Source organism: Mus pahari, chromosome 17 (assembly GCF_900095145.1).
Source record: "Mus pahari chromosome 17, PAHARI_EIJ_v1.1, whole genome shotgun sequence".
In the NCBI taxonomy this organism is placed as follows: Eukaryota; Metazoa; Chordata; class Mammalia; order Rodentia; family Muridae; genus Mus; species Mus pahari.
In genome coordinates, this window is record NC_034606.1 from 40,680,419 (window position 1) to 40,689,087 (window position 8,669).

Below are 8,669 nucleotides of genomic sequence, written 5' to 3' on the forward strand. Positions count from 1 at the left end.
CCTGGGGTTAACTAGCCCTCCTGCCTGTAGAAGCTTGGGAGGTTTGGGGTGAGATGGAGCCTCCTGCATTCCTGAACACACCCTAGAGGGCCAGCTCTAATCAATCGGGTTGGATAGCTTGTGCTGAGTGTGCCCTAATTATCTAATGGAGCAAACCCAACAGAGGCCTTTTCTACTGTTTTGCATTTAAGAATGAAAAACCAAACACCAAGCCTAGAGGTTCTGCCTTAGCATCTGAGGGTGAAGGCCAGGGTCTCCAGGCCCACTAGGCTGAAACATCTCCTTCATGCAGTGCAGACTTGATCAGGGAAAGCTACTCAATTCATATTTCTCCCTGGAATCGCCCCGTGTACGTGTGCATGTGAGTGTGTGTGTGTGTGTGTGTGCGCGCGTGCGTTCGTGCGTGTGTTTCGGGGGTCCTCACACTCTAACCATAGGGACCATAGTGCCTGATATGATGGCTACAGAAACTCCATTTTGTGCTAGAAACCCAACTTGGAACCTAATATCTGTTTGTCTCAGACTCAAGTTCCTGGAAGACAAGGTACCCCAACCTGACTCCTTGACACTCCCCACCCCCAAGAAATGTATAGCCATGACCTCTGCTTGTTATGATATGACTAACAGCTGGTTTGGTTTTCTAATTTGTTTATGCAGACATTCAAGGACTATTTTGAGATCACCTTTATCATGTAATCTTGGCAGAACAAAGCAGATTTTGTGGGGGTTTTGCCCTTAAAATCCCTTCTTCCTGCACCCACTTCTGGGCACCAAGTCTCTGACTTGGGTTAGAGACTGTGGCCCTGCTAGCAGCCTTAAAATTTTGCTTAACTATAATCTGAATTAAGTCTAGGGGGTCCTTTTCCAATAGTCTACATAACAACTGGCAGTTGCTCAAGTCAGTACAAACAGCACCTTCCGGCGTCCTGGGGTTGGTGCTGGTTAGGAAAATCTATTTGCAGCGAGAATTTTTAACAACCTCATGCGAGGATGCACCCCTGACAGTCTGCAAGACTGGGTAAGGTTAGCTGCAGCTTGTGGCATCCTGTGTGGTCTTTGGGGCCAGTTCCAATGAAGCTACTATGACATCCTCCGAGACCCTACACCTGGGCTTTCACACTTCTGCCTCGCGCGGAAAAGAGGGCATCTGCCGGGCTTTTCGGCTAATTTGAAAGCAGATCGTCCAGACCGGACTGTGTTGGACCGTTGGACAGGCACCCTCTGAGGGGAAGCTACAAGGCTTAACGGCTTTGAGCGTCAAGAGGACACCGAGGCGTGGTCCTCCGGGGTCCAGAGAGTCCGGAATTGGGGAGCGGAGCCTCCCAGAGGCAGAGCACTTCCGCCGGCGCTCGCGGACGGCCTCCTCCCTTTCACAAGGTGAGTGGTCGCTCCTCCCAGTGGTTCTATCCAGGACCCTTCCTTTCATTCGCGTAGGTGCCTGCTTGTCTCTCCTGCAGTGACTTCGGTCACCCCAAGCCCGGGTCCTCTGAGTGGTTTCAATCTAGGGGACCCAGGAGGGTGGCCCCACAGTGTTCGCCCCGCGCCTTCACCCAGCATCTCCGCCTCCCGGCGTGTGCTGTTGCATCTCGCCCCGTGTCATCCTCTTTCCCCCTTGTCACTTGGTGGAAGAAAACCAGGCTCTCTCTTTGGGCTTCATCCGTTTATGGCAAACCAAATTAGGGAAAAATGCCCTCCCCTTTTATTTTTCTCAAGTCTCGTGTAGTTCAGACTGGTCTCGAATTTGCTGTGTAGTCACGGATGCCCTTGAACTTGTTATTCTGCAGCCTTCACGTCCCACGTGTTGGGATTAGAGGTATGCCCCACTGCACCAAGTTTTTGAGGGGTACTTGTTATTCTGCAGCCTTCACGTCCCACGTGTTGGGATTAGAGGTATGCCCCACTGCACCAAGTTTTTGAGGGGTTGGGGATTGGACCAAGGCGTGAGGCATGCTGAGACAGCAATTCAACCAACTGAGCCTCATCTCCAGCTGGAAATACGTCTTTGATACACACACTCACTCACACACACACTCGCACTACCCCTGTGGGTGGTGCTGTGGGAAATCTGGGCTTGGGGATAGCAGCCTCAGACACTTCAGGATTCGAGGAAAAGGTTACCCTCTGGAAATGTATCCCTTCTGGTTTTCATGAAGTAACCCCTTTAAAAATTAGATTTAGAATCCTAACGCCTCACACTGTCTGGAGCCAGAGCCCCAGTTGTGGTGCAGGAGTATTCGCTGTTAGAATAAGCATTCTTTTCTCTGCAGGCTATATTGGGATAAACATTTGGGATACTGTACTGAGAAGCCGGGATGGGGCTCAGTTGGTTGAATTGCTTGCTTAGCATCTGGGGCCACTCTGCCTTGCTGGGGAGGCTGCCAGTAATCGTGAGGGTTTCAAACTGAATAAGCATTCAGGCCCTTGCACATGGGCCGGAAGCTCCTCAGGAGGTCGCCTACCTTTTCTTGGCAACCTTCTCTTTTAAGAAGAGAAGCTAAGACTCACCTAGGACTGCTCAGGAGCTGACATGGTGCTCTTCAACAACAATCCGTTCCCACCATCTACCTTGGTTTTCATTTCCCTCAGGTCCCAGGTGCCTCCCTGAGCAGGGCTTCGGAAGAGGATGTTGAAAAGTCCCTTCCTGTCTTATCTCTCAACTGTCTCTCCTCACCAGGGACACCTGGAGACCAGCACTGTGTGGCACTCCGTGGGCACCCTCACGGTATTTGCTCCAGACTGCTATGCCCCTCTGCCCCATTTCTAACCCATGAGACCTGACCTGTGTTTTGTCTAGCTCAGGAAGGGAGTATGCACTTAGGTAGCTCATCTAGCACTGGGGCCTCTGGGAAGAGCCCCGAGGTAGTGGTGGAAGATAGCAATGATAGAGGCCACTCTGACTGACCCCAGGGAACAACCCCCTGGGTATGTTTCTTCCTCAGTGTCTTAGTCAGGGTTTCTATTCCTGCACAAACATCATGACCAAGAAGCAAGTTGGGGAGGAAAGGGTTTATTCGGCTTATATTTCCATACTGCAGTTCATCACCAAAGGATGCAGGACTGGAACTCAAGCTGGTCAGAAAGCAGGAGCTGATGCAGAGGCCATGGAGAGATGTTACTTACTGACTTTCTTATGGAACCCAAGACTACCAGCCCAGGGATAGCACCATCCACCATGGGTCCTCCCACTTGATCACTAGTTGAGAAAATGCCTTATAGCTGGATCTCATGGAGGAGGCATTTCCTCAAGGAAGGCTCCTTTCTCTGTGATAACTCCAGCTTGTGTCAAGTTGACACACAAAACCAGCCCGTACGCTCAGTATAAAAGGAAAAATGGCCTCAGGATGAGCCCAGTTTTAGGAAGAGAAGATCTCCCTCTGCCAGCACATCCTAGACCAGGAAGAGAGGCATCTCAAGAGACCAGTGAAGTTTCCTCTGTGCCTTAGGGATGAAACTTCTGGACTAACATGGCCTCTGAGGCCTGGCGCATGCTCAGTGCCAGTGAGGAGAAGACCCCGCATAGGACCAGCTCTCCGTGCAGGCCTAGACATCTCATGGCTGAGCCAGTGAGGCTGAGCATGGAAGGCAGCTGTGCTCTCTGCCAAGCTCTCTTAGGTGATGCCAAAGCCTAGCCACAGCTTATAGATGGACATTCACAGATGAGGACCAAAATCACACCTCCCTGGGGAACCACTGAGGTCAACCCCAGACCATGTAGGGAGCCCAAGCCCTGTCCTGTCTGCTGCCTGGCTCCAGGACCCTTCTGCCTATTCCTAGAACAATTCTTAGACAGGGCCTGACAGCATTATGCTGTTCCTGGTGGACCTAGGAAACAAACAGGTAAACAAAGTGGGTCCCGGACTAAGGGATGGTTGTTGGTAGCAGGGACTTTACAAAGTCGTAGTGGAGCTTGGAAAGGCGCTGAGTGTCTGGAGGGAATGGCCATTGCCCCTTGCACAGATAAACAGGTGACAGACAGGTGGTCTTTATGCCTAGCTACCAACGAGGGCAGGGCTGCCTCTAAGAGTGCAAGCTATTCTCCTACTTTCAAAGGCCCAGGCATCCCATTTTTGTTTGTCTTCTTTTGTTTTTTGGGGACGATAGGGTCTCACAGCATCATCTCCCTGCCTTAGCCCCCTGAGTCTCCGGGATTACCGTGTGTCACACCGTTTGGGCTCGTCCCGCACATTCTTTACCAGAGAAGACCCCAGTGTTCTGAAACCCGCCTGCAGTCCTTCCAGGACTTCTTGGAACCTTGGGCTCCCAAAGGGGCCCATCCAGAATATCTAGGTCCCAGCAACCTGCAAAGCAAACCTTTTACATGGTCATCTCAGGTTCCTTTGGGAGTAGCAGAGGTGAAGAAAGCATAAGGAAAAGGCACCCAAGGATGCCTATGCCAGGGGCCTACAAGAAAGGCTCCAAACCACAGCCCGGTCCACCCTGGCTAACCTACAAGCAGGAGGCCAGTCTCGGCTATATGGGATAAATGGTCCCTCTAGGGTCTCTCTGCCCTTACAGACACAGATCAGGAGCCGGGGCTGGCTTGTGATGCTAAGAATTGAGAAGATGGGACCAGGGGGCAGCTGCAGGGCTGAGTACAAAGAGCAAGGATGGATGGAAAGGAGGCAAGACCAGAGTCAGCCAGGGCATCAGCCAGCATGGGGCAGGCACAAGAGCTGCCTGGGCAGCCAGGCTTGTGCTTGCCTACAGAACTGAGGGAGAATGAGTTCCCAAAGCCAGGACCTCGGAAGGGTTTACTTGACGGGCAAGCCACCTCATCCATCATAAGGGGATGCTGCGTGGGTGAGGAACGTACTATGTGTCAGGGTCTTGACCCCAGAGCCTTGGAGTCTTACGTTCGGGAAGGAGGGAAGGAGCAGGACGCTGCCCTCCGGAGAGTAGGGCATGAGCCTTAGTCCCCTGCCTCCAGGCTCTTCCTGTTCCAGCCCCGAGGTGCCTTCTCAGACCGCAGACCCAGACCTCCAAGACATAGAGGAAGCGGAGATCACCAGAGACACCTGGCTTGGTGAGTGAGCAGCCTGTCTCAGCCTCAGGCAGCCTTGGGAGCCCCCAACTGGATGCAATTACTAACGCTTCTCTGGATGTGCTAAGGGCCGGGCCATCCTTCCTGGGTCTCGGCTTGGGCCTAGCTTCAAGCCTAGCTACCCGTAGACACTGGGTGGGCGGGGGGTTGACTGTGACTGTGACCGAGGCCATAGCTGGTCCCTACGGAGCTGTGAGTGAGGCCTCGCCCCATCCAGATCTGATCTCTTTGGCAGGGCAGGGTTAGGCATTCTTGCCACCGGACTCTGGCGGGCTAAGATGAGTATCTTCGCAGCCATCTCAGCCTGAAGGACCACTTTCGAGAGTTCTCAAAGCTCCGGGTCCTTGCTAGCTCTTAATAGCAACCTGTACTTCCTTTTCCCAGCTAAGAGAGGTTATCATAGGACTAGTTAACCACGAATGAGGCTCCTACAGGAGCTCAGGGCCGCCAACAGACAGGGACCCGGCTGCTCCTGGCACACCCCTACCCCCACCTTACACACACACTCCCCCACCCAGCCTCTCCACCCCTCTGAATCGTCCCCCATTGAGGCTTTCCCCCGGGCTCAGCTCCCAGAGTGCCACAGTAAGGGTGAGACTGGGAACTACCTGCCATTTCCCTTTTCAGACTCTGGGTGGGAGCCCCCGAGAAGCCTCCAGCCTCTCTCTGCTCCTGCAGTCGTGGAGATGGGCTGGAGCCCTCAGACGGAAGGGCACCGAGGGGCCTCTTGAAGAGCCTTCCCGGCATGTCTAAGTGTGGAGACAGCGTTGGCCAGGAATGTAGCTTGGAGCAGCCAGCAGGCTTGCCTCCAGGAGCCATGCCCTGCTCTCAGAAAAGAGACACTTGGCACATGGCACTCTTGCCCCAGGGAGCCCCAGGGACAGAGGGTAGCGCCAAGAAGAACTGCTGAACTGGGCAATAGTTTGGGTCGAGACTGCCGGCAGAGAGGCCCATAGGGCACCAAGGCACACCTCTGTGAGGCCTGTGGTAAGAGCTTCGAGTACAACTCTCTTCTGCTAAAGCACCGGCGCATCCACACAGGGGAGAAGCCCTACGCCTGCCACGAGTGCCACAAGGACTTCGGGAGCTGGTGGGGCTTCATGCAGCACCTCCATGTCCACACAGGCGAGAAGCCCTATGAGTGCGGCCAGGCCTTCAGCCAGAGCTCACACTTCACAGAGCACTTGCGCATACACAACAGCGAGAAGCCCTCCAAGTGTGGCGAATGTGGTCACGCCTTCAGCCAGAGCTCCAGCCTGGTGCGCCACCAGCGGCTGCACACGAGGGAAAAGGAAAAGCCGGATGTCTGCAGCCAGTTGCTGCAAGGTCTTCACCTGGGGCTCAGTGCTCATAGAACACCAGCGCTTCTCGCCCTACGCCCTACGGGTATGAAGACTGCAGCAAGGCCTTCCTAGGACAGTCGCACTTCTTCCGGCACTTAGGGACCCACACGGGTGAGAAACCCTTCAGCTGTGACAGCTGTGGCAAAGCTTTTGGCCAGAGCTATCAGCTCATCCAGCACCAGAGGGTGCGCTACTGCGAGTAGCACTCACCCCAATAAAGTTTGAGTAAACCTGCTCCTACCGAGTGAGATGGAGATGCTTTACGGGGACCCGGCAGGACATGTCCTGTGTCCAGGTGTGATGGCCAAAGAAACTCCATTTCATGGTAGGTATTCAGCTTGGAACCCACTAGCCACTTCTCTCTGACTCCAGTTCCTGGAAGATCCCAGTAACCCTGACTCTGTGATTCCTACCCAAAAATGTATAGCCATGGCCATCTATTTGTTATGACATGACTGCTTTTTTGGCATATGCAGATATTCAAGGCCTATTTTGAGGTCGTCCCTGACTACCTAACCTTGGCAGAGCAGCACAGCTCCTGGCTTGCTTGTGCAGACACTCAGTGTGGGTTTTGCCATGACAAATCCTTCCCTCACCCCTCCACACAGCAGTCTCTAGTTTGCCTCAGAGACTGGTGTCCTTCTAGTGGTTTCAATAAATTTAGCTAATTATAATCTGGATTGAGTCTGTGGTCTTTTCCTGAGGTTCTTGAACTCTGTAACATTTGGGGGGCTTGTCCAGGATCCCTGGGAGCCCCCATACACAGGGTCAGAGGGTTCAGGATAGGTCCTAAGCTGTGTATGGCCTGTGAAAGCCTGATAATCAAGGCTACCACAAATTAAAAGAGTCGCCAGTCAGCACCAGGCCCTAGATGGGGGCGAGCACATTGTGGCCATGGAGGCCCAGAGGGAACTCCAGATTGCCCATTGCAGGTTTGTAAGCAGAACAAAAGGAAAACTTACTGGCCAACACATATCTGAACCCCAGAGCAATTGGTTAGTTTTTCTGCAAGTCCCAACATCTGGGTAGCTAAGGGGGAGATCACACCTGATCATACACCCAGTCTCCAGGGACAGAGTGGGGGACATCCTGCTGTCCCCCGGTTCTGGCATATGAGTGGAGATAGTCGCCGCATGTCTGTGTTTGTCTGGTCTCGACGGACTGGGTAGCCGTTTTGTTTGGTAGGCCTGTGTTTTCCGGTACACTGCTGAGTTTTGCTGCAGCAAGGGAAACTTTGGTTTCACAGCTGCTGCCCCTCCCCGCGGGTTCCCAGCTCATCCCTGGAGCTTGCTGTTCCCCAGCTCCCTTCAGGAGCTCACTCTGCCTCTCTTGTTCACTTCCTCCTGCAGCTTACTCTTCCTATAACCATGGCTAACTACTTGTCTCTCCTCGTCTAGTCCTAGGCGCTGCCTGCTCTGTCTCTGTCTCTCACTGGCTGGCTGGAGCCCTGTTGTTTAAGTTCCACAGGTCCATCAGGCACCGCCTGTTTGCGCTCCTTTTCTCTAACTCTGCTTCTGAAGATCATCTTTTTCCTGCTTGTTTTCTCTCTTAGCTGGCTCCTGTCTCTGCCCATGGAGGTGTGGCTACTGCCACCCCACCCCCCAACCAAGCCCCACCCCCACTCCCTTGCCCAGCACAGCCCTTACAGGCACCATAAGCCCCTCTATTCTTCCACCAGCTGCTCGCTGTGCCTGTGGCTCACACCCAGAATGTCTTATCTCTAAGCCTTCTTTGTTCTCCGCTTGCTCTGGTCACCAGATTTTGATTTCGCAGGGATTCAGGGGTCCTGGGGTACGGATGATATTGAAATCTTCTATGCTGTCCTACTTTATTAAAAGCTGGCTCTGGGGTTGGATTTATGGCCCCCTCTCTTGACCCAAGCATGAATATTTAAAAGTTTTTCAGACAGGCCTCCTGCCTCTGTCAGCAAAAGGAAAAACCAAACAGCCCAGGAAAAGACAGCAGGTGCTTTAAAACAGCTAAAAAGAAGACCCTCCAGTGGGAGTTACGGCTGCTCACCTCCTCTCCTTTCCTCGGCTTCCCTTAGCTCTCTCAGGCTTTTGTCAAAATAGAAACCTGTCTCAAGACTTGTACGACTGTTATATAGACTTTCTGTGCCTTAAGATAGATATGTAAGCTTATTGGATATGGTTAAAAGTCTGTAAACACAAAAGCAACCTGAGGCCAGCACTCTCTGAGTTCCCACAGGTGTCATTTTTATAGTTCTCTGTTTAATGGCCTCTAGGTTACAGATCCTTACACTAGTCTGCAACTTGATGACCTTA

At 52.9% G+C, this 8,669-nt stretch overlaps 1 non-coding gene across 1 annotated transcript; it reads left to right on the forward strand.

Moving 5' to 3' along the window:
* The first annotated feature begins 1,204 nt into the window (after positions 1 to 1,204).
* Positions 1,205 to 7,051, forward strand: LOC110334512. The gene is made up of 4 exons (XR_003845465.1): positions 1,205 to 1,377; positions 2,675 to 2,722; positions 4,928 to 5,023; positions 5,669 to 7,051. It is a non-coding gene; the product is annotated as an uncharacterized LOC110334512 (transcript).
* Positions 7,052 to 8,669: the final 1,618 nt, after the last annotated feature.